This window comes from Rhinopithecus bieti, unplaced genomic scaffold (genome assembly GCF_001698545.2).
Source record: "Rhinopithecus bieti isolate Rb0 unplaced genomic scaffold, ASM169854v2 scaffold_1583, whole genome shotgun sequence".
Taxonomy (NCBI): Eukaryota; Metazoa; Chordata; class Mammalia; order Primates; family Cercopithecidae; genus Rhinopithecus; species Rhinopithecus bieti.
Genome location: NW_016803645.1, coordinates 2,262,429 through 2,275,537, shown reverse-complemented (window position 1 = coordinate 2,275,537; position 13,109 = coordinate 2,262,429). Strand labels below are relative to the sequence as shown.

General features: G+C 39.9%; 1 protein-coding gene across 5 annotated transcripts in view; it reads right to left on the bottom strand.

Annotated features, from left to right (window-relative positions):
- Window positions 1-13,109, bottom strand: part of IPCEF1 (interaction protein for cytohesin exchange factors 1) — a 217,360-nt gene that overhangs the window by 128,788 nt on the left and 75,463 nt on the right. The gene's annotated exons all lie outside the window — the stretch shown is intronic.

Sequence of the window (13,109 nt, the reverse complement as noted above, 5' to 3'; positions counted from 1 at the left end):
AAAGAAAAGATCATTTTTAGGGGCCTTGTAATTTTGCAAAGGTCATGCCCAAGGGTTACCAGACAAGAGAGACCATAAGGAGTTAAACTACTGTATATAATCATGGTAAGGGCTGCTTTACCCAGAATAGGGTGACTTTTCTTGGAGGCTCTTATAATGATATTTGGCAGAACTATTGCAAACTGTTTTCAGCCTTCACAGCAACGCTGTAAAGTAACTTACACTTTTACACATGAAGATACTAATATACAGAGTAGGTAGACTAACCGGTTTACACAACTAGCAAATTAAAGCCAAATTTAAATTCAGATTTTCAAACCCCAGGTCCAGGACCCTGTGGTCATCAGCAGTGCTGTCTCAGAATAATCTTTGCCTTTTCAAATTCTCCTTAGAAGCAGGCTTTTTCCGCCCCCCCCGCAAACAGTAGATCTCATTACATTCTTAGACAATGAATGAATCTAATAATTCTTACAGACATTGAAGGTAAGACATGCAGTGGGCACCTAATAAATATCTGTTTACTTACATTGGCCCTGCCTCAACTTTAGGACAAGTTAGAATGAGTAAGCTATTTACCAAATTTAGACAATTCAAGGGAACCTAAGGTGACTAGCAGTGATCATGTGGCTGCCCAAAGGGCCACTCGTGGGATCACAGTTCAGCTGCCACTGTGTGGTCTGGGAGGGTCTGATCAGCAGGCAATGCAGCTCTCAGAAAGCGACACTGACGAGCTGCACGCGGCTCGTTTGGGAATTGTGCATCCTAGGTGAGGTTTCATTCAGAAATGATGAAGGGCTCACATCCTGGTCAGAATCCCACATAGGCAGGCTATAAATTGAAGGCTTAAACCATATCATGCTGGTAACCACACAGGCACAAGGACCTCAATTTTGCATCTGCTAAAAAATCTGGGTCAGCGTCTCCCAAACATTGAAAGCAAGAACGAGAGAAGTCACTAAAAGACACCTATTTATTTTTTAGGAAGGACTGAAATTAAAGTCATTCTTAAATACCCACCAACCCAAATTGAGATATTTGTTGATACAATCCACATAAGTGAATGCCTTCAGGAATAGATTCGCTTTCTCTGAAATCATAACATGTATGCAAAGAGACACCTAGTGGAAAAATACCTAAGTACAATATTTACCTTAAGACAAAAGATTAAATCGTCCCCACTCCCTAATTTGACATTCTTTCAATTTAAATAGCGCATTTTAAAATCACTAGAATCATAAACTCAGAAATCTAAGTTTTCAAAAAGAAAATTTTCAATTTGTTTTTCCAGGAAGCATTGAGGAATCGCCATACTGTTTTCCATAATGGTTGAACTAGTTTACAATAATTAGACTATCTTACTGTATAAAGTACTGCGAAGTAATACAAAAATTACAGAGCAGACTATAACTGGCCAGTCACTTCACCTTTCTCTGAACACATGTGGGCTTATTTTTTGTTTCCATCCCTTTCTATAGACTTTGCCTGTGAGATTTTCCGCTTGTCTTTGGGTTGCTTTTTTCTTGCTTTTAATTAAGTAAAGTCAAAGAGTTTTTTTTTCCAGCCAGCTTCCTGTGGTCCGCCCAGCTTCCTGTGGTCCACCCACTCTCGTCTTTACATGCTCATTTTCTCACTCGCACCTCACCTACACGCTGTACTGCGCCCACCTCCTCACCTTCCATGCACAGATGCACCTTCCTCTCTCCTTCCTGCCCTAAATACCTTCATTTAACCTCAAAAGTAAAAGTCTGTCATCGCAAAATAGAAGGAATCACCTATTTTTTTCTTTATTCCATAGTACTAAAATTCAGCTATGACAATTGTTTAGATTATTATTTTTAAGCTCCTGTGTAGAAAAAAAAAGTTTAGATTGGAAATTGATTTTTAATTTAACAGATATGTTTAATTGCAATTTCTATGACTTCACAGGCTCAACTTCATGGGATTTTACATCTGAAAGAGGAACATATGCTCTAGCAGAAGCCAGATTGACATTCACCAGGTCCAGGTTCCCTGATGCTGCTGTGCTGCAAAGAGCCAAGCCCTGTGGACAGGCCCAGGAGAACGGGATGCCAAGTAGAGAATGGGAATCCAAGAGACGCCAAGGCTCCAGACGTATGGATGCAAAAGTGATCTTGAAAGTAGGGATCCTCCAATCCTAGTCACCCCAGCTAAAGTCACATGGGTCAAAGATGAACTGCCAAGTCAAGCCAAACCCTCTCCAAATTCCTGTCATGGTCAAAACAAAAAGGTCCTTACTCCACTGTTTTCAATAAGTAAGAAGGTCCTTATTCCTACATCACATATTTGATGGTGACATGTTGAAATATTTTCCTTTGATATTAGCAATAAGCCAAAGATTCTCATTATCACTTAACAACATTGTCTCAAAAGTACTGGAAAACAATGGTAAAAAAATTATGATTAAAAGGTAAAAAATCAAGATTGTCATTATTTTCAGATGATACACTTTTACATGCAGAAAGAATCTACACATTAACAATTACAATTAAAAAGTGGGCCAGGTGTGGTGGCTCATGCCTGTAATCCCAGCACTTTGGGAGGTTATGGTGTGTGGATCGCTAGAGCTCAGGAGTTTGAGACCAGCCTAGGCAACATGGAGAAACCCTGTCTCTACCAAAAATACAAAAAAAAAAAAAAAAAAAAAGCTGGTCATGGTGGTGTGCACCTGAGGTCCCAGCTATTTTGGGGGCTGGGATGAGGAGATCCCTTGAACCTGAGGGATGGAGGTTGCAGTGAGCTGAAATCATGCCACCACTTTCCAGCCTGGGTGTCAGAGCCAGACGCTGTCTCAACATTTTAAAAAAGTGGACATAAGAAGGTTGCTAGCTACAAAGCCAATATGTTAAAATCAGTAACATTTCTACCAGCCACCAACAGTTTGAAAGTAAAATTTCTAAGAAAATAGCAGTATCACAAAAATTCAAATATGTTAGAATGAATCTAATAAAAAAAGATGTATAAGACTTCAATGAAGAAATCAATTTTGAAAGAAACTTTAAAAGGTATAAATAAATGGAAAGATGTTGTGTTCATTCATTGGAAGAGTCAATATTGTGAAGATGACTCTGGCTAGTGCTTTTCCTTTGCTGTTATCTTCATTATTCTGTAGTCATAAGGATATTGTCCTACTTTTCCTTCTACAAATTTTATTGCCTTGTCTTCCTTATTAGATCTACAATATACTTGGAATTGATTTTCTATTATGGTTTCAAATAGGGGTCAAGTTTCATCTTTTAAATTAATAGCCAATTATGTCAGTATCATCTATTGAAAATACTGTCATTTCCCCCACTGGTTCTAATCATAAAGGAAAAGCTGTAAGTTGAAACATATTAGAATTAAGAATTCCCATTCATCAAAAGACAACCTTAGGGACTGAGAAAACAAGCAAATGAATGAGAAGAAATATGTGTCATACATATAACTTGCATGAGGCCATGCATTCAGAATCTGTAAAGAACTCCCATGAATCAATAAGGAACAGGCAGAAAACCTAAGACAAAAATGAGAAAAGTCTTACTGGCCTTTGACCAAGGAGGAACATCAATTAGCCAATATATATAGGAGAGACACTAAACCTCATTAACCATCAGGGAAATGCAAGGCAGAACAGCAATGAAACATAATTAAACAGCCACCAAAACAGTGTAATTTTAAAAGACTGACAATGCCAAGCGTTGGCAGGATTGTGGAACCACTGAAAACTCAAAATATTGCCAGTGGAAAATTATTTTGGAAAAGTGTTTGGTAACACTTGCTAAGGTTAATTACATGCATAGTCTATGCCCACAACCTTTACTCTAAGGTGTACATGCCTCAGATATGTGTGCAAATGTATTCTGAAAATGTGTAACAATGGTTCTATCCAGTTCGTTAATAACAACCACAACAAAAAACAGGGCTGGGCATGGTGGCTCAGGCCTATAATCCCAGTGCTTTGAGAGGCCAACATGGGAAGATCACTGGAGGCCAGAAGTTCAAGACCAGCCTGGGAAACAAAGTGAAACTCTAGCTCTACAAAGAAGTAAATCATTTAAAAAATTGTTTAAAAAAAAAACAAAACAAAACAAAACAAATGTCCATCAATGGGAAAATGAATAAATTGTGATATAGTCATTACAATGAACTACATAGCAATCAAAATGACTACTTCTACCCACAGTGACATAACTTTGAGAGAAAGAAGCTAGACACAAAAGAATATAAATTATATGATTCCATTTATATAAAATAATACAGCAGCCAAAACTAGATCATAGTGTTTAGGGAAGTGTACTCGGCTCATAAAATTATAACAAAATGCAACCACAATGACCGCAAATGGCAGGAGAGTGGTAACCTTTGAGGAGGAGTCAGGAATTATTTATTGGAAGGGGTATAAGAGGGGATTCGGGATCCCAATGGTATTCTATTTCTTGATTCAAGTGGCAGTTGCAAGAATTTACACTTTATGATAAATCATCTAGCTATTCCATTTTTTTCATGTTTTCCACTGTATGTATGTTATATTTCAAAATAAAAGTCATTTTGAAAAGTGAGAACCAGGCCAGATGCTATGGCTTATACCTGCAATCCCAACACTTTGGGAGGCCAGGGTGGAATGATTGTTTGAGGCCAGGAGTTTGAGACCAGCTTGGGCAACATAGTGAGAATCCCCATCTCAACAGAACAATTTAAAAATTAAGTCCAGGTGCAGTGGCTCACGCCTGCAATCCCAGCACTTAGGGAGGCCGAGGCGGGCAGATCACTTGAGGTCAGGAGTTCAAGACCAACCTGGCCAAGATGGTGAAACCCCGTGCCTACTAAAACACAAAAGAAAAAAAAAAAATTGCCAGGCATGGTGGTGTACATCTGTAATCCCAGCTACTTGGGAGGCTGAGGCAGGAGAATTGCCTCAGCCTGAACCGGCCTGAACCGGCCTGAACCCGGGAGGTGGAGGTTGCAGTGAGCCGAGATCACAACACTGCACTCCAGCCTGGGTAACAGAGCAAGACCCCATCTCTAAAAAAAAAAAAAAAAAAAAAAAAATTCAAAAAGTAGCCTTGTGTGGTGGTGCATGCCTGTAATCCTAGCTACTTAGGAGGCTGAGATGGGAGGATCACTTGAGCCCAGGAGTTTGAGGTTGCAGTGAGCAATACTGCACTCTAGCCTGGATAGCAATGTGAAAGCTTGTCTCTAAATAAATAAATAAACTCTTGTTGAAGACTTTAGTTTTCCTTGAAGCGAAATGGGCAAGCTTGGCCAGGCATGGTGGCTCAAGCCTGTAATCCCAGCACTTTGGGAGGCCGAGGCAGGTGGATCACCTGAGGTTATGAGTTCAAGACCAGCCTGGCCAACATGGTGAAACCCCATCTCTACTAAAAATACAAAAAATTAGCCAGATGTGGTGGCACACAACCTGTAATCCCAGCTACTTGGGAGGCTGAGGCAGGAGAATAACCTGAACCCAGAAGGTGGAGGTTGCAATGAGCCGAGATGGCACCATTGCTCTCCAGCCTGGGCAACAAGAGTGAAACTCCATCTCAACAACAACACAAAAAAATAGCCTGGCATGCTGACACTTGTCTGTAATCCTGTACTCGGGAGGCTGAGGCAGGAGAATAGCTTGAACCTGGGAAGCGGAGGTGGCGGTGAGCTGAGATTGCACCATTGCACACCAACCTGGGTGACAAAGCAAGACTCTGTCTCAAAATTAAATAAATAAATAAATAAATAAATAAATAAATAAATAAAATGAATGGCTTTGTAGGGTTCTGATCTGACAAACACATTAACAGCTCTGGGTCCAGCACTGAGAACAGACTGAAAGAGAGAAAAGACATAAACAGAGAAATCAATTAAGAGGCTACTGGAATGATCCAGGGAAGAGATTACAGTGTCATCTCTTTTGTTGGACCAGAGTGGTAGCAATAGAAGTGGTAAGAAGTAGATGGATCAAAGTACTTACTCCTCTTTGTCACAATGACCAATCCAGAAAGGAGTACGTGCATCAAGTCAAGATAATCAGGAAATCCTGTCTGAAATATTGGGAAAGAGATTTGTCCCTCTTTTCTGGGGTGTCAGCCATGAATGCCCTGCAAACCTGGAGTTAGCAGTGGTCACCTTTGTGAAATAGTGGAGAAAAGAGATTGAAAATGAAGCCACAACAGCAGGAAGCAGAACCCAGGGAGAGAGTGGAAAAAATCTTCTATGCTACAAAATAGTCAATCCCACAAATTTTCAAGGATGCACATTTGAGGGCGGGGCACGGTACCTCATTCCTGCAATCCCAGCACTTTGGGAGGCTGAGGCGGGTGGATCACCTGAGGTCAGGATTTCAGAACCAGCCTGGTCAACATGGTGAAATCCCGTCTCTACTAAAAATACAAAAAAAAAAAAAAAAAAATTAGCCAGGTATGCTGGTGCATGCCTGTAATCCCAGCTACTCAGGAGGCTGAGGCAGGAGAATCACTTGAACCTGGGAGGCGGAGGTTGCAATAAGCCAAGATCATGCATTGCACTCCAGCCTGGGGCACAAGAGCAAAACTCCATCTCAAAAACAAAAAACAAAAAACAAACAAAAACAAAAGGCCGGGCGCGGGAGCTCACACCTGTAATCCCAGCACTTTGGAAGGCCCAGGCGGGTGGATCACGAGGTCAGGAGATGGAGACCATCTTGGCTAATTCAGTGAAACCCTGTCTCTACTAAAAATACAAAAGTTAGCCAGGCACGGTGGTGGGCACCTGTAATCCCAGCTACTCAGGAGGCTGAGGCAGGAGAATGGTGTGAACCTGGGAGGTGGAGCTTGCAGTGAGCCGACATTGCGCCACTGCACTCCAGCCTGGGCGACAGAGCAAAACTCCGTCTCAAAAAATACAAACAATACAATACAATACAATACAATACAATACAATACGATGTAAGTTTGAATATATCTTGTGAAATTTCAGAATTTCAAAGTATACAGAGAATTCTAAAAGTTTACAGACAGAACAAAAATGTTCTATCTCTAAAGAAACAAGAACAGCATTAGATTTCTCATGCAAGATGAGCTGCTGAAGGACATGGGGACAATACCTTTGAAGTTCTTAGTGAAAATAAATTTGTACATAAAGTTCTATATCCAACCAAACACACAATTATTGTGAGTGCAAAATAAACATATTTTAGACATGTTTGTTTATTCCTTATGTGCCCTATGTGAAAACATTGCTTGGTAAAATACTTTAATAAACTGATAAAGACATTTAAAAGAAAACATGAGATAGAAAAGGAAAAGAACATGAGATTAAGATTCAGGGAAAGATGAGCATATAATTAAAAAAAGATGTACACATAAAATACAATCTACTGAAACTATGCAAGTATAGTTCCATATTTCCAGCTTGATATCCCTTAAATTGATTTTGCAATCAATCGTCACACATTTGCAGTTACATTTAATTTCAAGTAATGATTTTGTTGGGAAAAAAGAAAGTACCATTAATAACACCAATGAAGTCTATAAACAGATGAAGGCTAAAATGTAATTAGACATTTTTCTGCTGTTGATGGTATCTATGCCTTCACTAATTCCTTCTTCATAATCTTTGTTTCACTTGTTCTCACCTAAGCTCAGAAAGTAAAAAATGTGAAGTTAATTTTAAAATATCAAAATAACTCAATTACCTGGCAGAACAGAAGGAATTGTAAGTGTGACTGATTTAGAAAGGAAGGGTGTTATATAGAGACACTGGATGTGATAACTTTGCAGCACATAAAATCAGATAAGAAATTGCTACTGTGCTCTGTGTCTAGTTCTCCTCTTCTCCCTCAGCCCCCAGGAAGACCTCCCAGGCCCATGCAGTTAGGAGAGGACACGTGAGTTGTTCTGACCAATGGGAACTTGGCAGAGGTGATGTCATCACTTTGTGTCTGGAGAAGAGTATGAGTGCCCCACACCCTCCTGTGTCATGGCCAACTCTGAAGCCACCTATTGACATGGTGGTGTTGCAGGATGGTGGAGCTTTCATCAGCCTGAATCCCTGAGTGATTATATGGAGTAGAGGAGCCCTCCCCTCCTGATGACCAGCACTGAACATAAGAGTTTGGGTAAGAAATCAGAGATACAGCCAGGCACAGTGAGGCTCACGCCTATAATCTCAGCACTTTGGGAGGCCAAGGCAGGTGGACCACAAAGTCAGGAGATCAAGACCATCTTGGCCAACATGGTGAAACCCCGTCTCTATTAAAAATTAGTCAGGCATGGTGGTGTCTGCCTATAGTCCCAGCTACTCGGGAGACTGAGGCAAAAGAATCGCTTGAACCCGGGAGGCAGAGGTTGCAGTGAGCCAAGATCGTACCACTGCACTCCAGCCTGGGTAACAGAGTGAGACTCCGACTCAAAAAAAAAAAAAAAGAAATCAGAGTTACTCGAGAGTTAATTTCAGCATAACACAGTCTAGTCTAATAAGAGCTCCTGTGCCTCATTAATTATTAACAGAAGTCTTTTCTATATTTCTTCAAGCTCTATCTAAATTTTTTCTGTGTAAACTGACATACACCCAAAGTAGTTAGTTGCCCTTTTTAACAGTTTGGCTGGAAGGTGATTTTATTAGGAAAGACATTGATGTCTCTACTGAGGATAATAAACTCAGGGAAAATGAAAATGGCAACAAGAAACCTTTTGCTTGCTGAGAAAACTTGATCTTTTCTATTCCCTTTTCCTCACTGTCTACCTATAATACATGCAGAAAATTTTCTGAGGAAATGCCCTATTAATGTGTGGAAATAAAAGATTTAGAGATTTTCAGTTAGTACCTCATCATTCTTGAAATTGGATTCTATTTTTTAGAAAGCTATACCCATATTTTGAGCTACAATTTTAAAAAAGCAAAATATTATTAACCAGGAAAACAATAGCTCCAATGTTAACCTGCCCTCTCAATAATCTGAAAAGCTTACAGATACTGTTTTCAAGAAATAATGTCCATATAAGTATTCTTTGGCCAGTTCTTTTTTTGTAATCTAGTTGCCACATTCTTGTTCATATTGTTATATTTTGCACACATATGCACAAAAATTATGAGCCTTCAAGAAGAAAATACATGTGGTCATCTATTTCTTCACCGCCAGCACACAAGTTTTTAACACAGAGTTTATTTTAAAATAAGGCAAGAAACCCTTGGAGTCTGAGTTGTTTCTTTATTAGAGGTGTGAGACCTGGCCCCACACGTTTCTGTTCTGGAAAAAGTCCATTGACACCTTGAATCACTTGGTAACATAAATCAAAATTAAGCCATCCTTAGAACATAAGTTTCATAGGCCATAGCAAGTAAAACATAGTAAGAAAAATATAACCTGATGTTCAAATGCATTCACATAAAACTTCACAATATTTACTGCCCAGCAGGAATATGTCAAAATAATTAGACAAGCATTCTGTACTTAAGAAATCTGTGGAGAACTCAAAATAATTATGGGGCCAAAAATGTAGGCACATGTGAATGAAAACTAAATAGGAACTGTTTGCTCCCACTACACACTCTTGAACTAAGAACTATGTCTATTACACACCAGGACCTGTCGGGGGTGGGGGGCAAGAGGAGGGAGAGCATTAGGAAAAATAACTAATGCATATGGGGCTTAAAACCTAGATGACAGGTTGATAGATGCAGCAACCCACCATGGAACATGTATACCCATGTAACAAACCTGCACATTCTGCACATGTATCCCAGAACTTAAAATAAAATTTTTTTAAAGAGAACTATGTTGATAATAGATTAGAATGACTGGATAAACAAGATTCCTTTAGTATAGCTTAATGACAGGATTAAAAGATGAAAATTGTTAACATACTTTTGCATGCAGTTGGAGGACATTTTATTATCCTAGTAACTGGTTCAAGACTTTCTCTTATGTAAACATTTGACTTTGCTAGAAAAATATCATAATAAACCCCTTTGTCATAAAATCTGAAATCCAGCGGTGTTTGGATGTGTGTGGAAAGACCTGCAATGGGGCAGGGAGGGGAAGAGGAGAGGTGGCGCCTGTAAAATGGGGAGGGCAGTGTGATGGAAGGAAGGACACCACGGTGTCAGCTTCAGTAGAAAGCGGTGAAGCCTGAGCTTCGCCTTACGTTTGCATCAGGTGGAACCAAGGCAGCATATAAGCACACCTGAAGAAGTAAGTCGCTGGGAATAAAGGCCATGGCTGATGACAAGCTCATTCATCACCATCTGATATGGTTTGACCCTGTGCCCCTACCCAAATCTCATGTTTAATTACGATCTTCAGTGTTGAAAGAGGGGCCTGGTGGGAGGTGACTGGATCATGGGGGTGGATTTTCTCTTGTTGTTCTCATGACAATGAGTGAGTTCTCATGAGATCTGGTTGTTTAAAAGTGTATAACAGATCACTTGAGCTCAGGAGTTTGACGTCAGTCTGGGCAAAATAGCAAAGCCCCCTTTCTGTTTTTTAAAATTAAAAAATAAGAATAAATAAAATATAAAAAGTGTGTAGCACTTTCCCCTTCTCTCTCTTTCTCTCTCTCGTTCTGCTATGTGAAGACTGTGACTACTTCCCCTTTGCCTTCCGCCATGATTGTAAGTTTCCTGACACCTCCCCAGCCATGGTTCCTGTACAGCCTGTGGAACAGCGAGCCAATTAAACCTCCTTTCTCTATAAATTTCCCAGTCTCAGGTAGTTCTTTATAGCAGTGTGGGAATGAACTAATATATCGTCATAACTAATACTTATTAAGTGCTTAATTATGCACCAGATATTGTTCTAAGAGCTATATTCATATTAACACATTAAATCCTTACATCAGCTATGGGTACTAATACTGTCTCCATTTAACAGATGAGGGAAGTGAAGTGCATAAAAGTTAAGCAGTTTGCCCAAGGTCATACAGATTGGTGTGTATTTGTGTCACAGATAAGATTCAAACCCCAGAACTCTGAGCTCAGAACCTCCCCTTTGTACCATTGTGCTATCTCTTATTTTATTACAAGAGACTATAAAGTTCATCTAATTCAGTCTTCCAACAAACGCAGTTTCTTATAACAAGCCATGTTCTTACTAGATGGCCACTGTGATGGGAGGTCCCTAATCTGAGAGTCAGAAGTGTTATACTGGAAAACATACTTGACAACTTTTGAAGACAGTAAAATCACCCACTTTTGTCAATACCTTAGGGTAATCAATTTTGTGTATCATCAATGAAAAGTATGAGTATAAAAAAGCATCACTTAACATTCCTCAACAAAACATCAAATTTTATAGTAAATAAAGCATTCTTTACTGCAGAAGACAATGCAGACATCTTACTGACTGACTCATGAGTAAATGCGTATCTTTCATACACATGTTGAAACAACAGAATTTATGTCTTAGAAGATGTCTGAACCACTAAGGTATGCACCAAAGCTAATTTGCGTGTCCATGAGTTGGACAACCAGGACAACCGGTTTTAATAACTACAGAATGCCGGGCGCGGTGGCTCAAGCCTGTAATCCCAGCACTTTGGGAGGCCAAGACGGGCGGATCATGAGGTCAGGAGATCGAGACCATCCTGGCTAACACGGTGAAACCCCGTCTCTACTAAAAAATGCAAAAAAACTAGCCGGGCGAGGTGGCGGGCGCCTGTAGTCCCAGCTGGTCGGGAGGCTGAGGCAGGAGAATGGCGTAAACCTGGGAGGCGGAGCTTGCAGTGAGCCAAGATCCGGCCACTGCACTCCAGCCTGGGCCACAGAGCGAGACTCTGTCTCAAAAAAAATAAAATAAAATAAAATAACTACAGAATAAGAAAGAGAAGGGCAATGGTCACCAAAAAGCACAATGGTGACTAATGAGTTATGACTAACAATGTTTCAAAGACAGTTGCAACATTATTGGAAATGGTAGAAACTACATACTGGGGACAATAGTAATTATTTTCTGGGTCATAGGAAATAATAGCATTTAAGTTATTGCTTAATGACTTAAGCAATTCTGGTAAATTTACCAGAATTTCAATTATATCTATAGAGTCACAAAAAGATGTGTCCTTAATAGATAACTGTGGGCAGCCAGGCACAGTGCCTCACGCCTGTAATCCCAGCACTTTGGGAGGCCAAGGCGGGTGAATCATGATGTCAGGAGATTGAGACCACCCTGGCCAACATGGTGAAACCCCACCTCTACTAAAAATACAAAAAATTAGCCAGGTGTGGTGGCAGGCGCCTGTAGTCTGAGCTACCAGAGAGCCTGAGGCAGGAGAATGGCATGAACCCGGAAGGTGGAGGTTGCAGTGAGCCGAGATCACGCCACTGCACTCCAGCCTGGAGACAGAGCAAGACTCCATCTCAAAAAAAATAAGATAACTGGAAAAGAATACTTCCTTTGAATTCCCCAGCAAGTTTAAAATTGTGTTTCATCTTTGGAAAAAAATGAATTAAGGCTTAGTGCAATGGCTCACGCCTATAATCCTAGCTCTTTGGGAGGCTGAGGCAAGAAGATCACTGGAGACCAGGAGTTAGAGATCAGCTTGGGCAACATAATGAGACCCTGTCTTTACAAAAAATTTTAAAAATTAGCTGGGCATGGTGGCATACTTGGGAGGCTGAGGTGAGAGAATCACCTGAACCTGGGAGATCAAGGCTGCAGTGAGCCACGATCATGCCACTACACTCCAGTCTGGGGGACAAAGTGAGACACTGTCTCAAAAACAAACAAACAAGAGTTAAACCAAATAAAAGATGGATACTTTAGTGAGGAGCTAAGACATATAATTCTTTTAAAATCATTTTATAATAGAAAATCAGAGTAATAATGAGAAGAACACACAGGCATTCAACTCCAGTCTTTCCTAGATCATTAGGAATAAACTTATAAACTTTAGAGGTGGGGACATCTTCGGATTGTTTTACTGTTCTACTATAATTATTAAATATAAATATTTAATTGTAATTATTAGTAAATTTGAATCAGTAAGTACTCCATTTCTAGAGCATTCAATTTATACTCGGGCATTTAAACACGCAATTGCTTGTAAAATAGTCTCTTCACATAATTATAGTTTTAAAGCACTTTGATAGTCATGGTATATTCCTTACTCTGAGAGAGGCAAAAAAAAAAAAAAAAA